Genomic DNA, 12,741 nt, shown 5'->3' with positions numbered 1-12,741 from the left:
TGGCGAATTGCCCGATGATGCTGGATGCAATTACCAGCGAAACGTCGTACTCAAATTGTAAATGTTGTGGTTTCACGCTTCAACACACCGGTGGGCTAAAGCAGTGAACTATTTGTCTTTTGTCAACGTGACACTTTTTTTTTTTACTGATTGGCCGTGTCGGGTGGTGGAGGGTTACGACACATTTATAAATAACGCGATCTAAACCCAAAAATCGTTGATTATGAACAATATTGGTCGCGAAAGCCTACGTGTTAAACTGACTAACCTCTATGGGGAGGATACTTTTCTTAAAACCAGAAAATTGGAGAAGCTCCGCATTAAGCGGATGAAATTGATATCTTCATTGGCGTTCCTCAAAAGGTGCAGAGATTCGAAGGTAATACCAAACGCAGTTAAAATAACACATCACATAAAGTCTTCTAAAGCTAACAAAATACTACACAAAGCTAGCGAATTATTATTAATAGAGAGAATACAACACAACAGGAGTGAATTATCCAGCATTTCTGAATCGCTAAAGCATTTACATTTAAATATAAGCAATAGTGTGTCCATGCATGATTGGAATATAATCGATACTATAACACAACAATCGGCTGATAATGTGTTTAATCTAACAAATGCTAACCAAATTAACAAATTTTCTAGACTTTACAATAAACAAATCCCTATTAAAAACGAACAATTTAAAAACAAAACCGTAATGAACTTGACTAACACTAATTTAACCACTGACATGATTTCTGTCCTTTCTAAAGGCCTTAACTTTGCCGTTACCCCACGCACAATTCCAGTGGATGAGATAATTGCTGAGGTAGAATCAGCAGTAAGACTTCTTCCACATAATGAGGCAGAGATGACTAGACACGAGGTTGCCAAAATAATTGAGAATAGTAAAATACCGAAAGTAAATATTAGCTCGAACGAGGCAAAAGCCTTAAGAGAGCTTCGTCTAAATAAAGATATTCAAATCCTAGCAGCGGATAAGGGCCGCACTACTGTAGTGATGTCACGAGCCGATTATGATAATAAAATTAAAGATTTATTAGAGGAAAGTACCTACATTAAAATTAAACGAGATCCAACTAATACTCTGGAACGTAAGACTACTGCAATCATTGCAAATTCATTAATCCCAAAAAATGAGCAATTCCTAATTAAGCCAAGGGCTTCAAAACCACCTAGACTGTATGGGCTACCAAAGATCCATAAAATCGGCATCCCTTTACGACCCATAGTCAGTACAATTGGCTCTGCCACATATAAATTAGCAAAATATGTAACTAAACAAATACAGCCCTACATCGGTAGGACATCATCATTCATAAGAAATTCAGAACATCTTGTGAATATGATCAAAGATATTAAGCTTAACCCTAATGATATTTTGGTGAGTTTTGATGTGATTTCGCTATTCACTAAGGTTCCAGTGAGCGAGTCGCTTAAATTACTTGATACACTGGTAAAGAATACAGATTTACCAAAAGATATTCCGAAACTCGCTGACCATTGTTTAAATAACACTTACTTCTTATGGAGAGGTGAATTCTTTAAACAAAGGGAGGGAGCAGCAATGGGCTCTCCTTTATCTCCTGCTATAGCAAATTTGTACATGGAAAACTTTGAAACCAGAGCACTTGCCTCGAGCACATTAAAACCATCCTTTTGGTTTAGATATGTGGATGACACTTTGGTTGTCTGGCCACATGGTAAAGATACACTTAACGATTTTCTAAATCATCTCAATGCACAAAACCCGGCCATTCAGTTCACCATGGAAATGGAGGTGAATAACACACTCCCGTTCCTGGATATTTTACTTGGGCATGGCCTAAATGGTAAAATAACACACAGCGTTTACAGAAAGCAAACGCACACTGATGCCTATCTGAATGCGAAATCGCATCATCACCCAGCTCAGAAATCCTCTCTAATCAAGACGCTCATACATCGGGCTAAAACAGTGTCAGATGATGAAAGTCTAGTGAGAGAGATTAAACATGTTAAAGAAGCACTAAGACAGAATGGCTACAATAATGCTCAAATTAACAGAGCACTAAATGCCAAATCACGATCGCAAAGCAACACTGCTGAAAGCGATCAGATTATTAAAACAATAAAAATACCATTTATCTCAGGAGTAACTGACAAATTAGCCCGTGTTTTGCAAAAGCAAAACATTACAGTAAGATTTGGTACAGTACACAAAATTCAACAATTAGTAACGTGCACTAAAGACGAATTACCTAAATTATCAACAGAAGGTGTATATCGGATTAATTGTGTATGTGGCAGATGCTATATTGGACAGACAGGGCGTAACGTTAGTGTAAGACTAAAAGAACACCAGAGAAATATTAAACTATCGCAAACACAACTGTCGGCAGTGGCAGAACATGCTTGTCAACAGGGACACTCAATTGATTTTGACAACGTTGAAGTGTTGTGTAAAACTAGTTACTACTGGCAAAGACTAATTAGAGAATCCATTGAGATTGAGAGAAACAGAAATAACTTTAATCGCTCAGACAGCTACAGGCTTAGTGCGGCCTGGAAGCGTATTATTAAATAAGATGCATTACAATTCCTTATAAGGGAAACAAGCACTAACTGATTATTAATGTAGCATAATCACAATAGAACACATTCCAAATGATTACTAATCTACAACTCGCATCGTAACAATAGCCTTATTACTAATCAAGTATATAATTACAATAACCCCCCCCCTCAAATCTTTGCACCTGATGAGTTAATGAGTTAATGATGACGTCACCCTGCTGCTGCTCTATATAAGAACGGGAGACACAGCAGAGCCTCACCATTCTGGCGAATTGCCCGATGATGCTGGATGCAATTACCAGCGAAACGTCGTACTCAAATTGTAAATGTTGTGGTTTCACGCTTCAACACACCGGTGGGCTAAAGCAGTGAACTATTTGTCTTTTGTCAACGTGACACTTTTTTTTTTTTTTTTACTGATTGGCCGTGTCGGGTGGTGGAGGGTTACGACACATTTATAAATAACGCGATCTAAACCCAAAAATCGTTGATTATGAACAATATTGGTCGCGAAAGCCTACGTGTTAAACTGACTAACCTCTATGGGGAGGATACTTTTCTTAAAACCAGAAAATTGGAGAAGCTCCGCATTAAGCGGATGAAATTGATATCTTCATTGGCGTTCCTCAAAAGGTGCAGAGATTCGAAGGTAATACCAAACGCAGTTAAAATAACACATCACATAAAGTCTTCTAAAGCTAACAAAATACTACACAAAGCTAGCGAATTATTATTAATAGAGAGAATACAACACAACAGGAGTGAATTATCCAGCATTTCTGAATCGCTAAAGCATTTACATTTAAATATAAGCAATAGTGTGTCCATGCATGATTGGAATATAATCGATACTATAACACAACAATCGGCTGATAATGTGTTTAATCTAACAAATGCTAACCAAATTAACAAATTTTCTAGACTTTACAATAAACAAATCCCTATTAAAAACGAACAATTTAAAAACAAAACCGTAATGAACTTGACTAACACTAATTTAACCACTGACATGATTTCTGTCCTTTCTAAAGGCCTTAACTTTGCCGTTACCCCACGCACAATTCCAGTGGATGAGATAATTGCTGAGGTAGAATCAGCAGTAAGACTTCTTCCACATAATGAGGCAGAGATGACTAGACACGAGGTTGCCAAAATAATTGAGAATAGTAAAATACCGAAAGTAAATATTAGCTCGAACGAGGCAAAAGCCTTAAGAGAGCTTCGTCTAAATAAAGATATTCAAATCCTAGCAGCGGATAAGGGCCGCACTACTGTAGTGATGTCACGAGCCGATTATGATAATAAAATTAAAGATTTATTAGAGGAAAGTACCTACATTAAAATTAAACGAGATCCAACTAATACTCTGGAACGTAAGACTACTGCAATCATTGCAAATTCATTAATCCCAAAAAATGAGCAATTCCTAATTAAGCCAAGGGCTTCAAAACCACCTAGACTGTATGGGCTACCAAAGATCCATAAAATCGGCATCCCTTTACGACCCATAGTCAGTACAATTGGCTCTGCCACATATAAATTAGCAAAATATGTAACTAAACAAATACAGCCCTACATCGGTAGGACATCATCATTCATAAGAAATTCAGAACATCTTGTGAATATGATCAAAGATATTAAGCTTAACCCTAATGATATTTTGGTGAGTTTTGATGTGATTTCGCTATTCACTAAGGTTCCAGTGAGCGAGTCGCTTAAATTACTTGATACACTGGTAAAGAATACAGATTTACCAAAAGATATTCCGAAACTCGCTGACCATTGTTTAAATAACACTTACTTCTTATGGAGAGGTGAATTCTTTAAACAAAGGGAGGGAGCAGCAATGGGCTCTCCTTTATCTCCTGCTATAGCAAATTTGTACATGGAAAACTTTGAAACCAGAGCACTTGCCTCGAGCACATTAAAACCATCCTTTTGGTTTAGATATGTGGATGACACTTTGGTTGTCTGGCCACATGGTAAAGATACACTTAACGATTTTCTAAATCATCTCAATGCACAAAACCCGGCCATTCAGTTCACCATGGAAATGGAGGTGAATAACACACTCCCGTTCCTGGATATTTTACTTGGGCATGGCCTAAATGGTAAAATAACACACAGCGTTTACAGAAAGCAAACGCACACTGATGCCTATCTGAATGCGAAATCGCATCATCACCCAGCTCAGAAATCCTCTCTAATCAAGACGCTCATACATCGGGCTAAAACAGTGTCAGATGATGAAAGTCTAGTGAGAGAGATTAAACATGTTAAAGAAGCACTAAGACAGAATGGCTACAATAATGCTCAAATTAACAGAGCACTAAATGCCAAATCACGATCGCAAAGCAACACTGCTGAAAGCGATCAGATTATTAAAACAATAAAAATACCATTTATCTCAGGAGTAACTGACAAATTAGCCCGTGTTTTGCAAAAGCAAAACATTACAGTAAGATTTGGTACAGTACACAAAATTCAACAATTAGTAACGTGCACTAAAGACGAATTACCTAAATTATCAACAGAAGGTGTATATCGGATTAATTGTGTATGTGGCAGATGCTATATTGGACAGACAGGGCGTAACGTTAGTGTAAGACTAAAAGAACACCAGAGAAATATTAAACTATCGCAAACACAACTGTCGGCAGTGGCAGAACATGCTTGTCAACAGGGACACTCAATTGATTTTGACAACGTTGAAGTGTTGTGTAAAACTAGTTACTACTGGCAAAGACTAATTAGAGAATCCATTGAGATTGAGAGAAACAGAAATAACTTTAATCGCTCAGACAGCTACAGGCTTAGTGCGGCCTGGAAGCGTATTATTAAATAAGATGCATTACAATTCCTTATAAGGGAAACAAGCACTAACTGATTATTAATGTAGCATAATCACAATAGAACACATTCCAAATGATTACTAATCTACAACTCGCATCGTAACAATAGCCTTATTACTAATAAAGTATATAATTACAATAACCCCCCCCCTCAAATCTTTGCACCTGATGAGTTAATGAGTTAATGATGACGTCACCCTGCTGCTGCTCTATATAAGAACGGGAGACACAGCAGAGCCTCACCATTCTGGCGAATTGCCCGATGATGCTGGATGCAATTACCAGCGAAACGTTGTACTCAAATTGTAAATGTTGTGGTTTCACGCTTCAACACACCGGTGGGCTAAAGCAGTGAACTATTTGTCTTTTGTCAACGTGACACTTTTTTTTTTTTTTTTTTTTTTTTACTGATTGGCCGTGTCGGGTGGTGGAGGGTTACGACACATTTATAAATAACGCGATCTAAACCCAAAAATCGTTGATTATGAAAACCAAAAGTGTTTGGACTCGTGCTCCCTACACCTGGTGCCGCTTACCCAAGCTCCACCCACCCCGGTCACCTGGTCCCAGAGGTCGCAACCGGGTACCCGATACCCTACCCGATACCCGGCTACCCGTACCCGGTCGGGTACGGGTACCCATTTGCGACCCTGGTGCGGCCGGGTACGGGTAGGCCGTGAGTCACTGGTGAGTAACTGTTTGTCACTCATTTCGGGTAGGGTACGGGTAGGGAACGGGTACTCGTACCCGGCCGGGTACGGATACGGGTACCCATTTGCGACCCTTGTGCGGCCGGGTACGGGTACGGCTAAGGAATCAAAACCCGTTTGCGACCTCTGCCTGGTCCCCCTTACCCAAGCTCCACCCACCCAATGATTCTCCTACTGCTGTTATGGAGTGACTCATGCAGCCAGCTATGGCTACAAAGTTTGGTCTACATGTTACGTGTGTTGAGGTGTGAAACACGACACGAAGGCAGACGTTGTCGGGGCTGACGCCAAACGCTTTGTTAAGGGATTTCGCCTAGCTTTTGGGAAGGGCAAACACAAGTCACTGGCTAAGCTAAATCTCCCCAGGGCAAAGGGTACTGGGAAATCCCTACACCTTCCAGGCTAACGGGCTCTTCCCACAGCGCTGACCGACGGTTCATCCAACTCGGCCAGCCGGGTAAAGTAGCCCCCCCTAGCCTCGTGCTATTTCTCCCCTACCCTGGGCCCCCACTTCCCCACTGCTCACGTTCCCGGTTCCTGGCAAAGATCTCGTCCACGTCACCGGTCCCCCCTCAAATACCCCGAGGGGACATGACGTCACTCCTCCCGAGGCGAGTGTGACATCCCGTCATCACTCTACTCCACAACACGTGTATCGTTTATTGTTAAATTTGAATCACAGTTCCTATGATCACTGTTACATTGTTTTTATAGCTTTATTTTGGTGATTTTGAAAACGTTTTGATTTAGCCATGTTTGCTTGTTGTAGCACAGAGTTAGCCTGATAACTTTAATCTAAATTGTCTCATGGTTGTTATTGTTTGACTTGCATCCCACTGGGATTTTTGCACACAGCGTTCCAAATACGGTGTTTTTTCTTGAAGACTTTGCTGTTTTTTCCTGTATTCTTCTGTTGCGTGTAGTCACTTTAAGATGTTTCTTGTTCATGTTTTTGTTTGTTGCGGTTGCACCCATGTCAAGAGCCGCGTGGCTCACATAGATATAAAAGGCAAAGTTGTGAATATGTGTGTCTGATCTAAATGTTTAGCGTACTTCCCGACATGCAACAAACTTGAAATTTGCCATGTGGGTACTTTCCACACTGTACACCATGCAGACATTATAAAAATAGATTTTTGTGTTTTTTTTTTTGGGGGGGGGGGGGCGCAATAATGCATATATTTTGCACGGCAAATGAGCTGTGACGTCACACCTGTCATGTGACCCGTGTGCGGAAGCGTGAAATACAAATGTGTTGCAGGTCTGAGGCGTTCTTCGCGCAGCGTTGCTGCTTTATACTGGTAGGAACTTCCTGGTGACACCAGCCTACAGGGGATTATTGTGTCCGTCCGTCGTGCATCAAAAAATGGGAGGGGTGGGGCTGGGTGGGGAGGGGAGGGTGGGGAGGGGCTGGGTGGGGGATGGGAGGGGAGGGGCTGGGTGGGGAGGGGAGGGTGGGGAGGGGCTGGGTGGGGAGGGGCGGGTGGGGAGGGGCTGGGTGGGGAGGGGCTGGATGGGGAGGGGCGGGTGGGGAGGGTGGGGAGGGGCTGGGTGGGGAGGGTGGGGCTGGGTGGGGGGTGGGAGGGGTGGGCTGGGTGGGGAGGGGAGGGTGGGGAGGGGCTGGGTGGGAGGTGGGGAGGGGAGGGTGGGGAGGGGCTGGGTGGGGAGGGGCTGGGTGGGGGTGGGGAGGGGAGGGTGGGGAGGGGCTGGGTGGGGAGGGGCTGGGTGGGTGGTGGGGAGGGGAGGGTGGGGAGGGGCTGGGTGGGGAGGGGCTGGGTTGGGAGGGGCTGGGTGGGGAGGGGCTGGGTGGGGGTAGGAGGGGTGGGTGGGTGGGGCTGCGTGGGGAGGGGAGGGTGGGGAGGGGCTGGGTGGGGAGGGTGGGGCTGGGAGGGGGGTGGGAGGGGTGGGGCTGGGTGGGGAGGGGCTGGGTGGGGAGGGGCTGGTCACCCCGTGGTGCCCTTAGAAAACTCAACGTTTAACCTACTCACGCCGGCTTGTGCCCGCCCTCACAGTCGGGCATATTTGCGGAATACACCACGCCGCCGTTGACCCTGCAGGCCATTGACCGAGCAACCCAACGTGTTCCCACCAGCTCCCTCCGCAGCAGGAATGTGTTTATTTGAGTCGTTGACTGCCGTAGGCACCTTGAAAGTTGTGTGTGTCTGCAGCAAGCGCGTGTATGTGTACCTATGGACGCGCGCGTGTGTGTGTGGGGGGGGAGTGGTAATGTAGTGGTTAGTGTGTGTCTCTGTGTGTGTGTCTGTGTGTGTGTGTCTCTGTGTGTGTGTGTCTCTGTGTGTGTGTGTCTCTGTGTGTGTGTGTCTCTGTGTGTGTGTCTCTATGTATGTGTCTGTGTGTGTGTGTGTCTCTGTGTGTGTGTGTCTCTCTGTGTATGTGTGTGTCTCTGTGTAGGTTACTTATGCCCCCACCGAAGACGAACATCCGTGGAGGGATGCAGGCAAAGCCGATGAGTCAGACGCTTTCTATGACCTCCTGTCACAGGTGCTGGCTAAAGTGGCCACTCGGGACAGAGTCATCTTGTTGGGTGACTTCAATGCCCGAGTTGGTCATGATGCTGACACCTGGTCTGGAGTGATTGGAAGGCATGGGCCAGATCAGCTCAATAATAACGGTAGGAGGCTGCTAGATTTTTGTGCAGCCCATAGGCTTGTAATTACCAACACGCTCTTCCGGCATCGGCGCATTCACACAACATCATGGATACATGCCGGGTCCAAGCAAGAACATCTGCTGGACTACATAGTGACGGACCAGCGGATGCGAGTCCATGTCCTTGACACCAGGACCTACCGTGGAGCTGATCTGCCCTCTGACCATCGACTAGTCATCTGTAAGATGCGCCTGCCATTCTTCCACTCCGGTGGTGGGTGTACACCCAGGATCCCATTCCAACCAAAAGTGGCCTGGTCTCAGTTAGCTGATGAAAGTTGCAAGCGAGAATTTCATCATCGCTTGCAGCTGGGGTTGGCATCGTCCCCCACTCCACCTGATGTCGAGGGTAAATGGGCGAGGTTTAAGACTGTGACTCATGCAGCTGCAATGGCTGCTTTGGGTACGCGGTCCAGACCTCCCCAGAAACCCTGGCTGACGGAGGAGGTGTTCAGGTTAATTGAGAAAAAGCGACAGGCCCACTCTCATCGCCTACAGCATCCCACGTCAGAGAATGAGGAGGTTTACCGCAGCCTTCGCTCGGAGGTTCGGAGAGCCATAAGGCGCTGTAAGGATGGGTGGTGGTCGCGGGTTGCTGAGGAGATGGAGTCTGCCTCAGTGGCCCGCGATCACAAATCACTATTTAACTCCATCAAAAAAGTAACCTGCAGCGCCACACCTATTACCATCATTAGAGGAAAAAACAGTGATCCAATCTCCGACCCCCAGGAACAGGTTTGCAGATTTGCTGAGCATTTCTGTGAGGTCCTGGGGGAGGGAAAATCTCTCAGCCAGGAAAACATCATGGCACAAAGTGGGGATAACCCTGCTGAGGCTGCGGTGCCTCAAATATTGGAAGAGGTCACCCCCTGTGAGTGGCTGGCTGAGGTGCCAGCTGTTGAGGAAGTACTGAGGGCGATCCGGAGTCTGAGACCAGGGAAGGCACCGGGCAGAGATGATCTCCCAAGCGAAATGCTGAGGGAGGGTGGCGTTTGTGCACAGACTGCCCTATATGACATCATAACAACAGTCTGGACCACTGGACGGGTTCCGCAGGACTGGAAGGATGCCCTGGTGGTCCCCCTCTTTAAGAAGGGGGACCGTACCGACTGTAACAACTACAGGGGCATCTCACTCCTCAGTGTGCCGGGTAAGGTCCTGGCAAGGATTATTCAACATCGCCTTGCTAGGCACGCTGAGGAGAGGCTTGCGGAGCCCCAATGCGGTTTCAGGAAAGGGCGGTCCTGCACAGATGCCATATTTTCTGTCCGTCTGCTACAGCAGAGGTGTAGGGAATTCCAAAAAGACCTACATCTCTGCTTTATTGACCTGGTCAAGGCCTATGAAACCATCAGTAGGACTGGGCTCTGGGTTGTTCTTCGTGCACATGGCCTGGCACAAGCGTCGTGGTGACGTCACCGCCACTTAGTGGCGAATGGCGGTTGTTGTTGTTGTCTCTGTGTATGTGTGTGTCTCTATGTGTGTGTCTGTGTATGTGTGTGTACGTGTGTGTGTCTGTGTATGTGTGTGTGTCTGTGTGTGTATGTGTCTGTGTGTGTGTGTGTGTGTGTCTGTGTGTGTGTGTGTCTGTGTGTGTGTGTGTCTGTGTGTGTGTGTCTGTGTGTGTGTGTGTCTGTGTCTGTGTGTGTGTGTGTGTGTGTGTGTCTGTGTGTGTCTGTGTGTGTGTGTGTCTGTGTGTGTGTGTGTCTGTGTGTGTGTGTGTCTGTGTGTGTGTGTGTGTCTGTGTGTGTCTGTGTGTGTTTCTGTGTAGTAGTGGTTATCGCGCTGCGCTACGAACCTGGCGACGCGAGTTCAATTCCCGCTCACGGCCACCACCGGTGACGATTATTTGAACCGGTCCTGGGCCTCCCCTAGGTCGACTCAGCCTCAAACGAGTAACTGTTGTGGTTTCGATATAAAGTTTTCGTGACTGCAGGGATTCATCTTCTTGGTTCATTCGGTAAAGTCACGTAGAATGGAAGTAATAAAATAATAAAAAGAAAACATAATAAAATATTATATTGAAATAAAACATAATAAAATATTGTATTATTTTATTATGTTTCATTTTTATTATTTCCATTATACGTGACTTTACCGAAAGAACCAAGAAGATAACTGTTGTGGTGTTAATCTCTCACATTTACATACAAATTCCTTCTCTAGCTCTGCCCACGTACGCTTGGCTTGAGCCCACCAAAACCTCCTGCTGTGTCTGTTCCACCTGATGACGGGCGCTTGCGTTGCGATCGAAACGTCGTGATTTAATTGATTTCATACCTACGTGACTTTACCGAAAGAACCAAAGAGTACGGATCCCTGCAGTCACGAAAACTTCAAATCTAGAGTGGGGTGGTGTGTGGACATCGCTAGCACTGGGGAGACAAAGGCGGCCGGGCCTGGTGAATCCAAGTCCCGGGCGAAGCCGGTTAGTTAAGCTCGTCGCTAATTAATGAAGCTGAAACCCAAACTCCACCCACCCAAGTCACCTGGTCCACCCACCTAAGCTCCACCCACCCAAGCTCCACCCATCCAAGTCACCTGGTTCCCATCACCCAAGCTCCACCCACCTAGGCCCCAACCACCCCCCTGTCAATCAGAGCCCCCATCACCAATCAGGAGGCACCCTGCCCCCAAAGGCATCATCCCTCTCCGACTGCTGCCACAGACGTCGTCATTATAAATTGTAAAAGTTCGCAACGGAACCTCGGAATGTTTTTTTTTTAAATCCTTTATATTAAGTTCGCTTGCTTGCTTGCTTACGTGCTTGCTTGCGTGCTTGCTTGCTTAGGACCGTGCAAATCTTTCGGTCGTTTTTTAACCCACTTCCCGTGATCCAATCGAGCTGACATTTTCCACACAGACTCGTTGTGCCAGACAATTAATGTTCGTGAAAAAAAATTCCCAAAATTGTACACTTTTTAGGCAAAAAAAAAAAGATTTTACATATATTCAAATAGAACGCATTCATGGCTTTGGCTGAACGTCAGAGTGTAAGAGCCCAGAGCGTAACCACTCCACAGGCCGTGGCGGAGTAGCGCAGTTGGTAGCGCCCTCGCTTCCCATGCCAAAGGTCGCGGGATCGATCCCCGCATCCTCCACAGGCGAATATATTTTTAAATCCTTTATATTAAGTTCGCTGCCACGCATATAAAGGATTTATAGTGAAAAACTTTGTTTTTACGGGTTATACTTATTAGGTTTTTCGGTTAAGTCACGTAGGTAAAAAAATACAATTAATAAAAGTAAAATAAAATAAAAATAAAATCAAAAATCACGACGTTTCGGAGGCAACACAAGCTTCCGTCTGCATCTTGTCTCGTTGTCTGTTAAAAACTATTTGTTAAAAACTATTTTAAAATCCTTTATATTAAGTTCACTTGCTTGCTTGCGTGCTTGCGTGCTTGCTTGCTTGCTTACGACCGTGCAAATCTTTCGGTCATTTTTAACCCACTTCCCGTGATCCAATCGACCTGACATTTTGCACACAGACTCGTTGTGCGTGACAATTTATTTTCGTGAAAATTTTTTTCCAAAATTGTACACTTTTTAGAGAAAATTTTTTAAATATTTATTTACCAATTGCTTAATGGTGGCAGACAATCATCTGACCCATAGGTGGCAGCCATCTCAAGCCAGAGGACGAGAGGACTCTAGCCGCCCGTTTCATGATGACGCAAATGTTGACTAACCACATGGCATGAAATCCCTGCCCCCACGCTGTACAGTGGAGACTATTTATAGAGCAGTTAAATTGAAGCCGTCAGGTTCATGAAAGTGGTCAAACGGGTCAACGCTAGTGCCCTCGGGAATATACGGGGCATGTCAAGAGGACATTCTTGAAGAGTTTTAGTGAGTTTTAGTTTCTCTTGCGTATTCATAGTGTAAACAAACTTCAATTATCACTTTCGTCGTCGTATTTTTGGCCAGTAGTATGTGAATTG

Source organism: Lampetra planeri, chromosome 81, assembly GCF_965212315.1.
Source record: "Lampetra planeri chromosome 81, kcLamPlan1.2.h2, whole genome shotgun sequence".
NCBI classification, from domain to species: Eukaryota; Metazoa; Chordata; class Hyperoartia; order Petromyzontiformes; family Petromyzontidae; genus Lampetra; species Lampetra planeri.
This window is presented reverse-complemented; position numbering follows the sequence as displayed.